We start from the raw sequence: 19,535 nt of genomic DNA, 5'->3' as shown, positions 1-19,535 counted from the left end.
CGATGGGTTGTATTTGCAAGTGCAATAATAAATGTCAGTGCATATGTCTCTTCTATAACTGCAAAACCATGAAACCGAGCAGCCTGAAACTTTGCATACATTTAAAGGGACCTCCAAAGCTAGTGCTTGAATGAAAATTGGGTGTTTGGGTTAATGTAAACACTCCTTTTGAAGATAATTAACGGCCTTATTTAAATATCCACTATTAAGGCTTAGCCTTGGCCAACCCTCTGTCAGCCTGAAAGGGTCTTAATTCACCATTTTGTTTGGCCTATTCAAACATGCTTTGATTTGGAAACAGGATATATCCTCACTGACAAATTAAAGTATATAATCAAAATAGCATATCTGATTTGAGAATCAGATTTCATGGACTAAATATATGTGTCAAGATCTGGAGTGAAATGTAAAAAATTTACCAAACTAGCCGAAACCCCGTCACAGACGGATTCCGTTCATTCAACCACCCTCACCAGCTCACCCACCACACTTGAGGGACATGGACTGGACAGGGCGTGCTTGCCCCTGCCTACTCATCACCCGCCCCTGCCCCACCCCCCCGTCTTCAAATTGCTTACCCCCGCCCAAAAATTTAATTACCCCGGTCCCGCCCCCGCCTATTCACTCCAGCCCCCCCCCGTCTCTTGATTCCCCGCCCCACTTGCCCCCGGGCCCCTGCCCCCTGTCCACCCCCTCACACTCAACCCCGCCTAATTCACCCCAGCTCCCGCCCACCCACCCCCTGCCCCATTTCCACCCCCCCGTCTCCCACTTTCAATTTGCTTACCTTGCCACCCCGCCTCTTCACTCCTCACCCCCGTCTCTTCATCCCCCGCCCCCGCATCTTCACTCCTCACCCCAGTCTCAACGAAAAGAGTTTATTATGCTTCAGAGTTGAAAGTTGACTATTGCCACTATGTGCGATGCACTCTTACAGGTACGAAGTTTCTTTCAGTCCAGGTCACAGTACCGAGAAAAACGTGACGCGACCGCTAGGAGGAGCGCAAAATTGGTCCTTCAGTATTAATATATAGAAGATACAATGTTTCTTGTTGCATTTTTTGTGTCAAATTCACATTCTGAGATAGTCAGCATGTGCAGAAGAGGGTTTTACATTGCAGACACTATTTTCGAGGAGTGGAATTGCACCTCTCAGCGGTAACGGTCTGTCGACGATGGACGTAATGATGTCCTGACGCCTCTCAGTGGTGACGTCACATGTCGCCATGTAAACGAATGTAAAACGAAAAGTGTTTATTCCGCTTCAGAGTTGAAAGTTCACTATTGCCACTATGTGCGATGCACTCTTATAGGTACAAAGTTTCTTTCAGTCCAGGTCACAGTACCGAGAAAACCGTGAATTGACCGCGAGGAGGAGCACAAAATTGGTCCTTCAGTATTAATATATAGAAGATACAATGTTTCTTGTTGCATTTTTTGTGTCAAATTCACATTCTGAGATAGTCAGCATGTGCAGAAGAGGGTTTTACATTGCAGACGCTATTTTCGAGGAGTGGAATTGCACCTCAGCGGTGACGGTCTGTCGACGATGGACGTAATGATGTCCTGACGCCTCTCAGTGGTGACGTCACACGTCGCCATGTAAACGAATGTAAAACGAAAAGTGTTTATTCTGCTTCAGAGTTGAAAGTTCACTATTGCCACTATGTGCGATGCATTCTTTTCGGTACAAAGTTTCTTTCAATCCAGGTCACAGTACCGAGAAAACCGTGCATTGACCGCTTGGGGGAGCACAAAATTGGTCCTTCAGTATTAATATATAGATTACCAATTTTTATAATTCATTGTATCAAGGAAGGCGCTAAGTGCCCCTCCCATTATATGGGACGGTTTCTCTGTATGCAACTTTAACACAGGGACTGAAAATTCGTTTTTCACCATTACTGCACAAAATTGGCTGCAAATTTCGTAAGTAAATTTAATCCTTTGTACGTCGAGGTAATATTGTTACAAATCTGGAAGCCATTTGCACACAAACAGACAGCAGTCCCTAAGCTTAGTTATTTCGATAAGTATGTGTTTATAGTTAGAATCCCTCCTTCTGTCGAAAGGGAATTTTGGGTGTGCGCCGAGTTATTTTATCGTTACAATTTATACATCAACTACAACAACAACAACAACAACAGTGGACCGTTGCCTCTCTCCACCATCGCCATTACGCACGTGGCCGTAGGTGAGGAGGTAGGCGGAGCTACAATCGCCTCAGCTCTGACTCCGTCTCAGAAAGGTGGGAGTTGCCCCCCCTACCGTGGGCCTGTCCAATGAGGGACGGCCAGTGAATCGCGCGATGCCCCCGACCAATCCGGAGGCGAGTTACCTCAGAGCAGATGCTCCACCCCCGCGAGGGGGAGGGATAAGAAAGGTCGCGAGCTGCTCGTGCGAGAGAGAACTTGGTTGGTTCCTGCTGGGTGGGTTCGTGGCTCCTGGTCAATGATCATGTTGGCCAGAGTTGGCGCTCGTCCTGGTTGGTGTTCGTGTTTGTGGTGCTCGGGATGCCGATCATCGTTCACGGCTGGCCAAGTCACTCCTTGGATTCTGGAGGCGTGGGTTCGAGTCCCACCGAGGTGGGTTGTGTGGGAGCGAGCGAGCTGAGGATCCCGTTTCCTTCCACAGAATCCGAGCTCCACAAGCGCGAGCCTGGTGAAGATCACACGAGGCGGAGAGGTACCAACCAAACCTTGATCCTCAGCTCGCCTTCCCTCTCTAGCCGAAGGGCCGAATAAAGACCATTGAGGTCCATTTATTTTGGTGTGTGTGTGTGTGTTTCTGAGTGGGCCCTGTCTTTATTTGGAATTGTTAAGTGCTTTTTGTTCATTGTAAATTGCATTTCTTTTATTCGGATAACTCTGCTCTGTGTCTCCCTCCCTATTGTAAATAAATATCTGTTAAATGTACCAGCTCGTTGTCTGTCACTTTCTTTCATTGGTTTAGTACGGTGCATCTTGGGTATTAGGGAGGCCGTTCATGCCGTAAATTGTTCATTTGGACTTATGGATCTTGGTAATCCTTGCTCGGTTTACACCCGGATCGGGCTCGGTAAACGGCCCGTTCCGCCCGAGGTCCGTCGAGGGTGTGGTTTTCCCCGGTAGTTAGACGACGTGTGTACTTAGTTGTATTGAAATTAGGCAATTAACCCTACCGCACGCCGTTGAAATATTGACGACCACGGTCCGCTCAGGGACCCGTGACCTTTCAGATTTATCTGAGAGTCACGACCTAAATTCTGGGGTGTTCGGTGGAAACGACCCTACTGCTCCCCCTCACGGTCGTTTATCGCCACCGAACCCCAGCCCACAGCAATATGTTCCAATTTCAGAAACATACATTTCCGCATTTTTGAGTTAACGAGAACCCTCAATTCACGTTGGTGTCAGTCTATCCGTCCGACTGTCCGCCCAAAATGTGCTGGCGCTTATATCTCAAAGGCTATACATTGGAACTAGCTGAAACTTGGAATATAAATCGGCCAATACATCTAATTAATGACTTTCGAAACAAATACCACCTTAGTGCAATCGTGTTTGCTATTTTGCTAGTTTTTGCTCATGGAGCAAACCCCAAAAAGTTGGACATTGAAAAATTTCGATTCCGGTGGTAAAATAGTCAAATGTGAAGGCTCATAACTTTAGAACTGTTGGACGAAAGTCCGTGAAATTTTTAATAACATGAATAGAGGGACATTTGTTAAGACTTCGAAGATACCCAGAGCCACAGAATTCGGGACATAGCAAAAATGATGGACACCGTAAAAGTGGACTTTGGAAAAAGTATCAGTTTTTCAGGTGCTCGAATTCCAGAAGAAAACTGGCTGAAACATGGAATGCCATGTATAATACAGAGAAACCGTTCCATTCTTGGGGAAAAATGCCAGGGGCATAGAAAAGGCCATTTATATGGTATGTGTCATGTAGCAAATTGAAGAAAAGAAGGGACATTCCAAAGCTTGTGGAAAATGCCAGACAATGGAAAATATGGCACATTAAAAAAAATCTCGTGTGCATGCTGTACTACCCTTGTGTTCTTCGGAGGAACCAAGTAATGCTCCAGAAAAGTTCATATAAAAGGGTGTCAATTTTTAAAACAAATGAATAATACACGTGCACATTATCTGACGTGTTTCCTTTTTCAAGGTACACAATTTTTTTTGACGTACTGTCGGGTTTTAACCGATATATGTAGGGCGCCACTTTATATGAACTTTTCCAGAGCATTACTTGGTTTCTTCAAAGAACACAAGGGCAGTACAGCATACACACGAGATTTTTTTTAATGTACCTTATATTCTATCATCTGGCATTTTCCACAAGCCATGGAATGTCCCTTATTTCCTATTGTTTGGTATATTCTACAAGCTATGCAAAGGCTCTTCTTTTCTATAGTTTGCCACATGGCACGTACCACATGAAGGGGCCTTTTCTATGCCCCTTGCATTTTTCACAAGATTTATTCAAGCAAAGCATTACGCTTAATTTTTAGCTCACCTGGAACGTAGTCGTCCATCCATCAATCCGTCCGTCCGTCCATCCACAAACTTCTTCTTTGAAACTACACACGTGATTTCGATGAAACTTGAGCACAACTTTCATCACCGGTGATGTACCAAAGTTTGTTTCCAGCACCAGAAAAAGCGGGTTCTCAGGGATTCTACGTAGAGATTTCCCCCCAAAATAGATATTTGCTTTCTTCTTAGAAACTACACACAATTCTAATGAAACTTGACCACCACCTTCATCACCCATGATGATATTGGCATATATATATATATATATATATATATATATATATATATATATATATACATATATATATATGTATATGCAGTATATACGTTTATATATATTATATAATATATAAATATAGATAGATCAAGATAAAAATATATATCTATATGTAGATATAAATATGTATATATATATGAATATAAAGATATATATATATATATATATATATATATATATATATATATATATATATATATATATATATATATATATATATATATATATATATATATATATATCATCCCTATATATATATATATATATATATATATATATATATATATATATATATATATATATATATATATATACATCCATATATCATCCATATATATATATATATATATATATATACATATATATATATCTATATAATTCCAGCAATATGTGTGTGTGTTAAGGCCCGGTCACACCTTGACGTTTTAGCCAACGTATGCCGATTTTTGAATATTTTTTCTAAAACGCTGGCACACGTTGAATACATTATGGGTAAGTTTTGATAACATTGAGAGCACGCTGAAAAACACTGCCATACGTCGTTGTACGTTGGCTTTAAATGTTGTACTTTTTGCTTGTCCTAAAAATTTTTTCATGCTTGAAATTTCATGACGTATGCCGGCGTATGACTCACACGTTCGGCTACGCTGGCCACAAGTTGTATGCACGGTCTGCGATCGTTGACAGATGTCAACACATGCTACTTGTAAGTTAATCATAAGTTGAGACACGCCGAGGTAATGTTTAGCGTACCCGAAACTTATTGCTAACCTATGATTAACGTGTTGTTGGCACGTTACGCGATCGTTGCCACACATCGACAGACGTTACTTTTAAGTTACTCATAGGCTGAAAGACGTCGGTATAACGGATCGCCTTGCGTCAGCGTCCATGGCCACAGCCAGGACACTTATTTGCAGCATTCTTCAAACTTTTCTTCGGCATGACGAGGATGTTCACACTTCGATGTCTAGCTTGGCTATGATTCCAATTGTCCATCGGCAGCGTCTATTTAAAATAGTCGAGTTTGAGCGTTTTAACACGTTCAGAAGAAACGCTTCAAATTTCCAAACCCCAGTGTCAAAAAACAAAGGCGAGTGACAGCAATTTAAATCGTTCATTGTAAACAATGAAAATAGCTGAGTGGTACCGTTTAAAAGTCGTTGAGTGTAAAAAAAAATCCAATTGTTGAGCGCAAGCGTCTACTTTCAATAGTGGAGATGCAGCCATTTAAATCGTTGAGTGGCAGCCGATGAATAGCAAACCCTACGTCACCGGCAAAGATAAACTGCCGCACGATATGGATAAGTTAGGCTATCCTTGGGCATAGTTTGTGAACGCCGGCTTCACGATAATTATTCGTTGGTATATCGTATCTATAAGTAATCAAAGCGCTCTATGCACATTATTAGTTCATTGTGCATTTGTCCAACCCGTTATAAATAGACCTAAATCGTAAAAACAAGCTATAGCTCATTGTTGAAAAAGCCCCATAAAAAATTAGCCGCGAAGAACTTCGAACAATGGTGAAAAGATGTCTCCTACCCGTGGACACGCGGACGCAAGGAGGATCCATCATAACCCACACCCTCCCCCTCACACTCACCTACTACTGCCAACATGAACAAACTACTACTAATACTAATACTGATACTGATACTGATACTGTTACTGCTGACATGGACATCGACTCAAAAAGGACTCGAAAACACTGTTGGGTTCCCCTTTTATGAGCAGCATTTTTATATACCAATTCCCAAAACCGCTGGGAACACGTCTTTATATGGCAGTTGTAAGCTAGAAACGCGTTCATTTATTTTTTTTGTCGACCGGAAGACGTCATTGGAATACGTCTACATACGTCAATGTGTGTTGGGACTACGTAAAGAATTGGTTCAAAGCACGTCAAACATAAGTTAGAAATAAGTTTCGCGTAAAAAAGACATTACCGCAACGTGTTTCGACTTATGAGTAGCTTATAAGTAGCCTTTGTGGAAGTGTGTAAGCGTCCACATATCGTGTGTAAAACTTATCCCCATCGCATGCGGAACGTGTGTCATACGCCGAGTACGTCGTAAAATTTTGAACATGTTTAAAATTTCTTGACGTACTCTACTTACTACGACGTATGATAGCGTACTTTAGCATTCTACTCACGTATACAAAACTTACTCATACCGTATTTGACGTGCGCAAACGTTTTAGACACATTTTTCTTAGGTCGGCATACGCTGGCAAGATCGCCAAGGTGTGACCGCAATGTTGTCACTTCCATTTCTACGGCAGTTATGATTCGAATCGTTGTGCGTCAGCCTTTTAATAGGCTAGGTCACGACATCGTCGGCGATGCGTGCAACGCGATATGCTATCGCGATATACGATATGATATGATAGTTAGACTATCGTTGGGCATCGGTTGTGTCGGCCGACAACAGGTTCAGCATTCGTTGGTATAAGTTATCTATAACACAACGAAACGTTCTGTGTCCGTTACCAATGCGTTATACACAAGACCAAGTCGCTATGAATAAGTCCGAATCTTTAAAAAAAAACATCAAAAGTTCAACGTAAGCCAGCGTTTTACATACATTTTAATACGTTGCCATCTCTTGCTAAAACGTCAAGGTGTGACCGGGCCTTTACCGCTGTTTCTTGACAACCACTGGTCCGATATAATTGAAATTTGCCAGATATAACTTGCTGGGGCCCTGTGGATGTGCCTTTTCAAGGTTTGATATTAATCAGACAAGTGCCTCCCAAGTTATGGCCATCTATTTACCAACCAATGACAAGACACGTTGCTGCGTGGGCGTGGCTGATGGGGGAAGGGAACCTCAGCCATGTTCCCCATTATGGGTTACAACGTACGGATTTCCGGGTAATGATAACTTCGTGTATTCTAATAATTTCTCGATTTCTTATGCGCATTTATAGATAAACACAATGCCCCAAGTTATGATCGTTTTCATATTAGACGGTGCATAAACATTAGTGTGAGCTGGTATGCTCCGAACCAGGAAGTCATTTCTTTTTTTTTACACGGACGTTTTTTTTTCTCTTCTCTTCTCTTCTCTTTGTGTTTTTCCTTGCGACGACATTGCAAAAAGGCAAAATACGTTGGTGCTAATTGAATAATTGGCCATTAAAATGAATAATTTATCAAAACGTTGGCAGATCCAGCAGCCTCCACATTCTTGCCCTGGACGAGGAAACAAAGAAGAAGCGCCGTTTCCTCAGCAGTTGTTTATGAAGAGGTGCTAACGAGATAAAGGTGTGTACATGTAGACAATTTTTATCATTATTTATTTATTGAAGAAAAATTGTTCCAAAAATAAATTATCAAAAAAAGTGCACAACTTTTTTTTTGTTTCCAATTGTCAAAACGTTGTGGCCTTTGGAAGTGTTAAGGAATTCAGCTCCACTCAACATACTTGCCAACGAAGCACATCTCAATTTGGTGGTAAAAACGATTCACAACGAGGGGTTTCCTTACTCATTGCTCTTCAGTCTGCATTCAACCCCTTCATTTGTCATCTCATTGACCTCATTTCATCTATCGATAATTCCAGCAATGTGTGTGTGTGTGTGTGTGTGTGTGTGTGTGTGTGTGTGTGTGTGTGTGTGTGTGTGTGTGTGTGTGTGTGTGTGTGTGTGTGTGTGTGTGTGTGTGTGTCGTTTACGAGAGCGAAGCATCGGCCTGTGTTGTTTCTGGCACGCGGTTTGAAAGTTTTTTTTATTATTATTTTTTTGCACGCACCTACGGGCATGCACTGGTCTATATATATATATATATATATATATATATATATATATATATATATATATATATATATATATATATATATATATATATATATATATATATATATATATTTCCAGCAGTGTGTGTGTCTGTGACCGCTGTTTCTCGACAACCACTTGTCCGATCTAATTGAAACTTGCCAGGTCTATTGCTGGGGACCTGAGGATGTGCCTTTTCAAGGTTTGATATTAATCGGACAAGTGGTTCCCAAGTTATGGCCATTTATTTACCAAACCAATGACAGGACACGCTGCTGCGTAGGCGTGGCCGATGGGGAAAGGGCGCCTTTGTTACCAATGACAGGACACATTGCTTGGCGTTTTGCACCCACAGTATCTATCTTCAATCTATCTATAATTCCAGCAATCTCTGTTTGTTTGCCTTTCAAAAGGTTTGAAATTAATTGGACAAGTGGTTCCCAAGTTATGGCCAAGTTAGAGCGCGTTCCCCATTATGGGTTACAACATATTGACTTCCGGATAGTGATGACTTCCTGTATTATAATGATTTCTCGATTTCTGATGCGCATTTATAGATAAACACAATGCCTCAATCCAGTCGTCGTTTACGAGAGCGAAGGAACGGCCTGTGTGGTTGTTTGAAAGTTGGTTTTTTTTGGGGGGGGGGTTTGCACATATGGGCACGCGAGAGCGAAGCAACGGCCTGTGTGGTTGTTTCTGGCACGCGGTTTGAAAGTTTTTTTTTTCAAGTACGGCCACGCACGTACAGGCACGCACTAGAATATATAAATATGCATATATTCAGGGTGTCCCAAAAGTAACCAAGGGATTTAGAAATTGAATAATATTTCTGTTTTTTAATAATTTGTTTTTCTTTTCTTTTCAGAATTTAGATTAACATTTGGAAATCACCCATGGGAAAATTCCCAACTGAACAAAGAACCAAAATCGTGGAATTTTATTTTAAATTTCATTGATCAATTATTCTCACCCAAAGAGCATGGACACCGAATAATTTCGCGAAATTCAGAAATTTCTTGGCCATCACATTCTCCTGATTTGATGCCTCCCGATTATTTTCTTTGGGGTTACCCAAAGGAGAGTGTGTACATCAATAAGCCCCATAAAATTCAGCAGTTCAAGGACAACATCCGTGCAGAAATTTGAGGGCTGCAGCTGGAGTTATTGTTTGCTGTTATGGAAAATGCTGTCGAAAGAGCCGTCTTTGCGAAGCTGAAAATGGAGGACATCTAAGCTGCATCATTTTTCATACATAAAGTAAATTTAATTTTGGTATAAAAAGAATCATAAATTATTAAAAAAGCAAATATTGTTTGATTTCTAAATCCCTCGGTGACTTTTGGGACACATATATATATATATATATATATATATATATATATATATATATATATATATATATATATATATATTATTCAAGATCTGATGTTTGGAACTCACATGGGGAACAGAAAGAAATAATCTTTTCATAGAATATTTACATCTTTTGTCGTACAAATTATCAACACTTTGAATGAGCCATCAGGTTGTTTATTTGGATGAAGATATTTCCAAACATCTGCTGTATTTGTTGGGTGGTCGCAAGACTACCGTGATTCTCAGGTTTTCTGTCTGTATGTATGTATGTAATGGACAGCTCTGGAAGTCAGAGGAGTCAACCGATTTTGATGAAACTTGACAGGTAGGTTCATACCAGGATCTAGTTGTATGCTTTTGAGCACCGTTGCTATGGACATCACCTTTGCCTAGCAACGGGACTTTGACATTTTTGAAAAAATCCGATAAATATTTTTATTTTTATTTTTTTCGAAAATCAAAAATCGGCTTCTGCGCTTTTATGCACACTATAATCAAACTCTTTGTCAAAAAATTTCAGTCCTATCCGTCGAAAACTGTATGACTAGTACGCAATTATGTAGCGACCACCCATGTTGCCTACCGGCTTGTTCAACTTCTTCATAACTGGGCGTCATGAGCGAGCCTGATCAGGAAGCAGTTTAATAACAATTCACCACTCTTGCAAGACTCTGAGCTTGCTGAGAACAAAATCCCAAATTTATTCTTGTGTTGGGAACGGCTGGCAGGATAGCCTTGAAGTACGCACACTCCCCTCTGAGCCATTTAGCCTGGGATCTTGTCCCAGCTATAAACTGTCATCCTGGTGTTTCGCAGGCCAGTGTCTTGCTCAAGCCTCAAGTGGATATCGTTTGTGAACTGCAGCCAGCACCACGGCCAAATTCCAAATTCCTACCCTAACCTACAGGGGGCACTTCATCAGCAGCAGACCCAACAACCCCCACCAAGCAATCCTCCCCACAGGCATGTGGTGCATATCAAAAAAGAAGAAGAAGCGTTAGGGAGAGCAAGCGAAGTGATGCACCGGATAAGGATTGCTGAACCTTGGACTCCAATATGACTTTATCAGGCCACGCGCCATCTCTGATGTTTGTAGCTTTCTAACAGCGGAGTATCAGACATACCGCAGGGACATCCCGGCCATGGCAAACTGTGGCAAGAGGCCTACTGCAATGAAAGAGACATCTTTTGATGACTGCAGATATACCAACTGGCCTGCAAGAATTGTTTGGGATTGTCTGTCAGTGACGAGACAACACTGTCATTATATATACATATCTATCAAAGTTAATCATAAGCTTAGGGCAACCATTTCAATTCACAATAAACAAGCAAGCAGTTCAGCAACCGCTGGACAAGAGTGTTGTGCTAAGTGAATGGCACATGTTTGTGGGTCTGTTATTAAAACTTCTGCCAGGTGCATCAGTCACGTGACTTGAATGATGGAGGTCTCACAAATACTTGGGTTGCAGATGATTGGAGTGCATGTTGGTCATTAGTGCGTTTGTTACCTGTAGAATTAGATGAATGGCTCCACGAGATGAAGTTATCATGACACCAATGAACAAACCCCCATGTACTCAACGAAATAAAGATGTTTCTTATTCGGCCAATCTGCACCATGGGATCACGTACTCACCCATTTGCTCCGAAAATCAGTGTGACGTGTGGGTTGAACTTGCAGGATGGCCTCGTGGATTTGAGGTACGCACACTCACCTCGTGAGCTGTTTAGCCTGGGTTCGAATCCCGACCGAGCTATAAACTGTCATCCCGGTGCTTCACTGGCAGGATGATTCATCTATGTGTGAACCTTCTCTCGGATGGACGTTAAACTGGTCATCCCGTCTGTCGATATTAGTTGGTGGACGTTAAAGGTCCAACGGTGTCATTCACAAAGAGTCTGCAAGCCATCATCGGCACCATGAACAAATTGGAAATTCCTGCCATATTAAACGTTAAGTCGAAACGGAAGGCCTGCCCAACCGGTTCGTGAAAGATTTGGGCCAAACCCTCTCTCGCGATTGTGGCCGTTGGAGACGAAGAAGAATAAAAAGAAGAGGCAGTATCACGTTGATTTGGAAAGGAGAGTAACAATAGAATTTCCATGTGTGTAAGCACCAAGCGAATGCGAGGAGCCGAGGATGATGGAGATTGCCAATAAGTGATCTTGTAAATCCCAGTGAAGCTCGCCGGTAGGAACACGATGCCATCTGTGAACCTTGTTTGTGGTCGGGATCTGTTGTGGACAAAGTGGGACCTCACCCTCCTCGCCTGTCAGCACACAGTTCATCGCCTGCTCTCAGCTGGCACACAGGGAATGCAGCTTCGAGGATTGAGCCTGGGATGCTTCCATGAAGCTCGCCATGATGTCAAATGATGGAACCCAAGCCCCAATAATGACGTCATAACAATCAATTAACACGATTTCTTACCTGTCGAGTGGAATATATATATATATATATATATATATATATATATATATATATATATATATATATATATATATATATATATATATTCATTTTTTGGTTTCGTTGCAGCTCTCCAAGAACCTGATTTAAGTATTTTCCTTTTTTCAATCACCATTTTAAAAGTGTGTTTGAATGTACCGAGTGCTGTGCACAGCACCTTTCCAGCTCACCTTCCTCGAGCATCAATTTAAGTGGATATAAGATAATTCCACCTCTCACACACTTGCAGCATTGTTTTACCCACTTATTGAGGCCTGGGGAAGGAGTCCAGGAAATGTTGGTGCCAATTCACTTACCGCCTGTACCCTTGGTAAATGCGAATAGGATATAAGGAAGAGGTCTGCCCTCCGGCCAAGACCCAACAATGAAATTCCACTTGGCAAATGGTCTGCAATGAAAACTTTACATCATTGTGTTTCTCCCCCACTCGTTTTGCCTCCCTCCCCCTTTTGTGTGAACATTGTTTTATTTCCCAATATTTGTACCTCGTCCTGCCCTGATTGTCCTGTTGATCTGCGTACGAACTGGCGATGACAAGGCAGGATGGCCTGCTTGCCGTTGCCATGTATGAGCGCTGACATTGTGATGCTGGGATTCCGAGGTTGAAATCACCTTCGCTGTGTTGGTTTGTGGATAGTTTCCAAATGCCTTGGTGATTGATGCGAGACTACGCTGATGCCTCCTGATGTCCTGGTCCTGCAGGGGACATCTGGACAAGCTAATGTACGAAACTCGGATCACTACTGCAATCTGATCAAGAACCTTGTGCTGTGGGCTCGGCCGGGGAAGGTTTTTGACCTGAAAATCTTTCACGAAATGGCTGTCCAGCCAGGGCTGAGGTTATGTTGAAGGTGATTTTGGTGGGAATTTGTAATTCGTTCAGAGTGTAGGCGATAGCTTGCCTACTCTTCTCGAAGGACATCGTGGGATTTTAACGACCACCAACTAATGCTGGCAGACGGGACGTCCAGTTTAATGTCCATCCGAGAGACGGGCCCCACACATTGATGGCAGCGTGACCACTCCTTGGCTTTTTTTCACAAGATCTTGGCTATTCGTTGTTCACCTTGGCTTCTTGGTTTTTCTATAGGTTTTCTTGACGTATAGGTTTTCTATTATCATCGCTTTTCCAAAACCTTGTGAATTCTTGGCTTTTTTCATTGGCTCACCTTGGCATTTATGAAAATGAGGAGTGGTCACACTGATTGATGGATCACCCTATCCGTGAAACTTCAGGGCTGGAGTTTATAGCCAAGTTTGGATTCGAACCCACCTGATGGACAGCTCAAAGACGAGTGCATCCTGGTAGCCCTGACCTTGAGATCTCGGTATAAATGATAAAAATAAATGTCACGTGACCAAAGTGACCACTGAAAGCAAGTAGCTCGTAATTTTGCCCGATCCTGTGAATTAAAGGTGGAGAGGGTACAGCGCCCAACACACACACACACACACACACACACACACACACACACACACACACACACACACACACACGCACACACTTGCACGTGCACACACACACACACCATCCATTCAGCAGATCAGAAAAGCTGCGCACCTGGTTCTTCTGCAAATTTAAATATTTTGTTGTACCTGGCTGGTATCAGAGCATACGTGTCTAACTAGATTAAGAACAACCTACAGCAGCGTATCCCTCTGGGATAGCACGAGACATTGAAAAGGCTAAGGTGTGATCATGTGATCTATCTTTCTTTGTGGATAGGATATATTGTCAAATCATGACCGTATTGTTTAACCCAGCTAACAATGGCAGCACAGCAGACGACACACATCTAGGCTTGCTGGTAAAGGCTAGTGTCCATCTGCTTGTCAAACAATCAATAATAGAACAATTGATGAAATGAGCAGGGCATATTAATTGCTCCGACGAAGGGTTAACGCCCGAAACGTCAGATTCTCCTTTGCTTTCCACGTCTGCTGGCACCGAAATCCACGTCCCGTTGATTTTTATTTTTTTTTTTTTAATCCGTTTTTCTACAAGTCCAATGGTATGCTCCATGATGCGGCACCCTTACTGGCGCCGCACCAGGCCGGCAGTTGTCGTCGCATTCGACTCCACCGAGGAACACGTCAGACAGACCGGAGCCGAGCAGCTGCCTCTGGGGTCCATCAGCCCCACAGCTCTCGGTTTTCCGTGGAGGTCTCCCCATCGGCTCTCGAGTCCCCCCCAACCAGTCTGAACTGTGATTATAATCTTCTGAGATCAGAGTGATGGACAGTTTAACCGACGGTCTGATGCGATCGGTCGCATTCGAGCTGATAAGTCGTTGCCCAAATGGAAACGTCAAACAGGCAATCGAGATTTGGATTACGCAATGAATCTATTGGCGGTTTTATTGATTAACTAGTGCATGCACGAGGCCACCGTTTTAATTTGCAACTTTGCAAAAACAGAAGTCCATCGAGTGGGAAGGCAGACCTTGAGACTCGAACAAGTGAAGCCACAAAGGAAGACAAATTGTTGCCCTCCAGGCCATGCTTTCAACATGTCTGTACCTTTAAAATCAGGTGTTCTCGTCGTTCTTCCCTTTCTGGTTTTACCGGAAAATCCTTACCAGCACGGCTCACCTTACCTGTTGCACAAGTTTGCGATGGTACGACACGCTCCGCGCCACCAAACAAAACGTGTACTTTGTGTTCAGCAGAGCAAGTGAAAGTCAATCATAAATAACTTGAGTGCGCATAATATGACTTGAAAATGACACCATTTGCAGTTCATCCTCACTGGCTCATAAGAAGATGTTCTAATGATTATTCACCAACCGCAAATTGCAAAAAAAATTCGGGTAAACGCTCAGAAGAGGTCCTTACATATAGATATGTGGTCGTAGCGATGGAGTTGGAGAGAAGAGACGAAATAAATGGAGTTCGTCAAGTCAAATAATTAAGGGTCAAAGGTGGACAAGTCGAAATGGTCACTCCACAAACTTGCGGCCGTGCATTGGGCACGACAATATTTGTGCTGTGAATGCAAGCAAGAGTAGCCTTGGTTAGTAATAGATTAACAGTGCTGGATATGTCAGGGGGGTGCTTTATAACCCCCCACAAGTGACTCTTGCACCTCCTTGGACTGAACGGCATGGAGCATGCAACTCCAGGAACTCTTACGCTCTTATGTCAAGTTTTGTCATTCATTGTGCAGTCAAGATTTAATTTTTTTTTCTTTTAAAAGTGCGTTTTCAAGATTGTGATTTGTATCATTCATAAAATTTCCCATTTATATAACGCTTTATTTATTTATTTATTTATTTTTTTTACACGATCTCGGTTCATGGAAGAGTGAAATGCGAATTGATAGTAGCGGACAGTGGGTTAGGTACAATATGCTTGAAAATGAATGAACAGGAAAAGAGAAGAGAGAGGGAAGAGAGAGACAGAGAGAGAGAGAGAGAGAGAGAGAGAGAGAGAGAGAGAGAGAGAGAGAGAGAGAGAGAGAGAGAGAGAGAGAGAGAGAGAGAGAGAGAGAGAGAGAGAGAGAGAGAGAGAGAGAGACAGACAGAGACAGACAGAGACAGATTCTCTTCCGTCTCTCAAAAATAATTTGGGTCGAAACAAACTCGTAAGCGACGATGACCAAAATATCCTGCTGATCATACATGCATGTGCCAATACAGGATGGATTTTGAGGAAGTGGAAAAGCAGGCATATCCTTTCGTGTTTATGTCATGTTTCCATAGAAAAGGGAAACATTTATGCCTCTGGTGTCAGTGGTGTGGAGGAAGACGAATCATAGAAGTGCGAGACACCAAAGCCACAAACTGTCATCCCGCTGAGTTGCAATTAATGTTTACAACTGTTTCATTCCAGTTCAACGTCCAAACTCTTTCCAGAGTTGGAATGCTTCCAAAGCACTATTGAGGCAGAAAATGCACGAGGTGGTTTGCCATAGCCTTTTCCGAGTCACTGTAATGGCAAGGCACAAACACAGACACACACAGGTGAATAGACAGTATGATCTCAACACTCATCGGGTTGCCAGCGCACAATGACTTTGTCTTGCGAGACTCATAAGTTGGCTGAAACCAAGGCCTTCCCACACCATTGGAATGGCAAGATAAGAGAATACCCAAAGACTGTTCTCTCGCATTGGCATCAAGTTGGTGGACTCTTTATTTCATCCAACCTTACATCTGGTCTTCCTCCTGCCATCTCTAAGTCACCCCAGGTAACACGAATTCCTCTAGAAACCCTCATCTGCTCACCTTACCAAAGTCTAGACTGGGTGCCCACCTGCATTCATTCTTCCTCTTGTTATCCTGGTTGTGGAGTCGTCTCCCAGTCTCCTCTGTTTCGTCCTCACTTTAGACTTTCAAATGTGCTGCGCTCCATGACCTCGTGTGCTCACCCATGCACATCCATGATCTATTCTACAAACATTGGTTCTTTCCATCTTTGCAATATGCTTGGTGTTGGCTCAATGGTTATGGTGGTGGGCTTGGGATCCTTGTATCCTGAGTTCAAATCCCACTCAGCTGTTGAATTAATACCAGGTGGGGTTGACTCTGCCTGTCATCCTTCTGAGGTTGGCAAAATGAGTGTGAGCTTGCTGCTATCCTGTGTTGGAGTGATGACCCGTCCAGGATTGTACCCAATAGTCAAGGAGACTGCTTCGGCAGAACCAATGCTCTGCACAGAGTATGGTCCCAATGGATGGATGGATGGATCTTTCCAATGTTGTACCTTTACAGGCCATTGCTACTCCTTGTGTATGTCCATCATACCTCCATCTCCCAAATACACTTTGGTAATCCGTGAACCTGTTGAGTGCTGCCCTTTGTTGATTGGCTCCTCTATGAGCCTCAACAATTGTTTTAAAAAAGGCAAAACTTTTTTTTATCCGTTTTGGGGAAAACAATAACAGGAGGAGACATGAAGTTTGCCCTTCATCCAACAGTTTACAGTGAGTTTGCAACCATCCGTATCCCTCTCCCCCATCGTCCACTGCTCATCCTCCCTCCTTACCGGGTCCAGATATAGTGGGATCATTTTGCCTTTTTAAAAGTTTCCTTTGTGCTATCTCCTATATCCTTGGTAATATTCCTAACCTATCAACAGTTTAAATAGGGAAGTCAATTGTTGATATTTCTGTCCAGGTTTCGTTCTTGTCGATTTCCATTTCGTATCGTATGCGATTGCACTCGTTGAAACCCAGCTGCAACTGAGTGATTTCGTTTGCCGTTTGCAGGTGATTCCCGCTGCCAATCATGCGTGTAGGACATGCCTGGAGTCAAGTCAGATCACAGGAGTCAGCAGGTGTCAGAAGCGCGTGTTTGAAGCTTCCAAGCACCCTAACCCTAGATCCGTATAGTGCTGGGATTCCCGACTCTCTCCCTCCCCTCCTCCTCACCCCGCCTCACCTTCCTCTTTCACTGCCGACACAATTGTGGATGTTGATAAAATGGATTTTTCGTCGGAAGCTAAAGAGGGGTGCATCCTTCTGGTTGCAGGCAGCCTTGTGTTTGAATGAATCAGCACAGCTGATTTGAGGGACGAAAACCAAAAGGCAAGCAGCTTTTACCATCGCAGTCGTGTTTATGCAAACGAGATGACAGATATTCATTTGGGATTCTTCAGATACATCGTGGACACATACTTAGTGCGGTTAAACATCGTGTCTGAACTCGTGTACATCGTGTATACATACCTGGAGACCACGGATCCAGCAGCTGTTGGGTTACATTTTCGGTTCAAGGCTTGATAATGACATTTCCATCTCAAGAGTCTCCCCTGGAGATTCAAACTATGTCATTTGTCATACACTAGAAAAGATCGAAAATGATTACTTAAACCCTCGAGGCAAGCAATGAACAGAGAGGCAATTAACCAGCTAAAATGGTCGTGAATGACCTGCAGCTGAAAACTTGTTTTTGTATATTACACACAAGTACACACATACACTTGATCGTGTGTTTGTAATTACAGGATTTAGAAAGCATCTGAAAATGCCAAGTCTGTCCGTGTCCGCTTTGTACTCGAACTAAACTTGATGAAAACGACAGTTAAAAGAAATTGTACATTTTATTAATTCGTGTTCTCCACGATCTCAAAATAAAGGTTTGTTGATGATTTGCTGACTCAAGCTTAATTGGTTAAAAACAAAAGTTATAGATATGGACATACACACTGGATGGACATACATACTCAACTGGACATACACACTGAATCTCAATAATAAATAAACACTGAAGATTTTTTTATTTTTTTTTACTCTGCGTCTCGAGCTTGACGTGCTGCGGACGGGCGAATAAGGGATATTTATTGTCACTATGACGTTGCCCTTTCACATTTTGACGCAATTTTAAATTCTTTTCTCAATATTTTCATAAAGTTTTTAAAAATAAATTTTGATGACAAAAGCTCCAATGGTAAAAAAGTTATGGCCTGGACACACACACACACACACACACACACACACACACACACACACACACACACACACACACACACACACACACACACACACACACACACACACACACACACACACACACACACACACACACACACACACATCCTAACGGAGGTGGATATTTTGACACTTGTTCGGTGGCCACCTCCTGAAACTGACCCACATGTGGAGATAGCAGTCAACAGCAGCAACTTTCACACATATTCTTAAAGTGGAACAGAGCCCTCCTCGGTATCAATGTATCAACTTTCGTGCGTGCGTGTGTGTGTGTGTGTGTGTGTGTGTGTGTGTGTGTGTGTGTGTGTGTGTGTGTGTGTAAGTGTGTGCATATATTTGTCTGTTGGAAATCAATCTGCAGGTGAATAATTTAATAAACAGGAATAAATTCCCACCTGGGGCTAGTGTGAAAAATCTTGCCCCAAACCCAGGGACTCAAACCAAAGGAATCAAACCCAAGGACTTAACCAAATGATTCAAACCCAGGGACTTAAACCCAAGGACTCAAACCCCAGGCACTCAAAATCAAGGACTCAAACCCAGGGACTGTGCAAAAACGGTGACAGCCCACTGAGCTCTTGAGTCTTTGGGATAGTCTCAGGAGTTTGTCACATTCTCAGGGAAGAACTGACTCTCAGGGAAGTTCCACGATGCATCACATTACTATGTATCTACATTGTGTCATAAAATGACA

General features: G+C 42.6%; 1 long non-coding RNA gene across 1 annotated transcript in view; it reads left to right on the top strand.

The window, feature by feature from the left end:
• LOC147016607 (uncharacterized) overlaps positions 1 to 18,501 on the top strand; it is a 48,676-nt gene extending 30,175 nt beyond the window's left edge. The window contains exon 2 of the long non-coding RNA XR_015049683.1: positions 17,621 to 18,501. This is a non-coding gene — a long non-coding RNA (uncharacterized LOC147016607). The remainder of the gene's footprint in view (positions 1 to 17,620) is intronic.
• The last annotated feature ends 1,034 nt before the right edge of the window (positions 18,502 to 19,535 follow it).

The sequence above is a fragment of the Eptatretus burgeri genome, chromosome 11, assembly GCF_056783735.1.
Source record: "Eptatretus burgeri isolate ZD-2024b chromosome 11, Ebu_testis_v1, whole genome shotgun sequence".
Taxonomy (NCBI): Eukaryota; Metazoa; Chordata; class Myxini; order Myxiniformes; family Myxinidae; genus Eptatretus; species Eptatretus burgeri.
The sequence above is the reverse complement of the archived record's forward strand: the minus strand, read 5'-3'. Positions and strand labels throughout refer to the sequence as shown.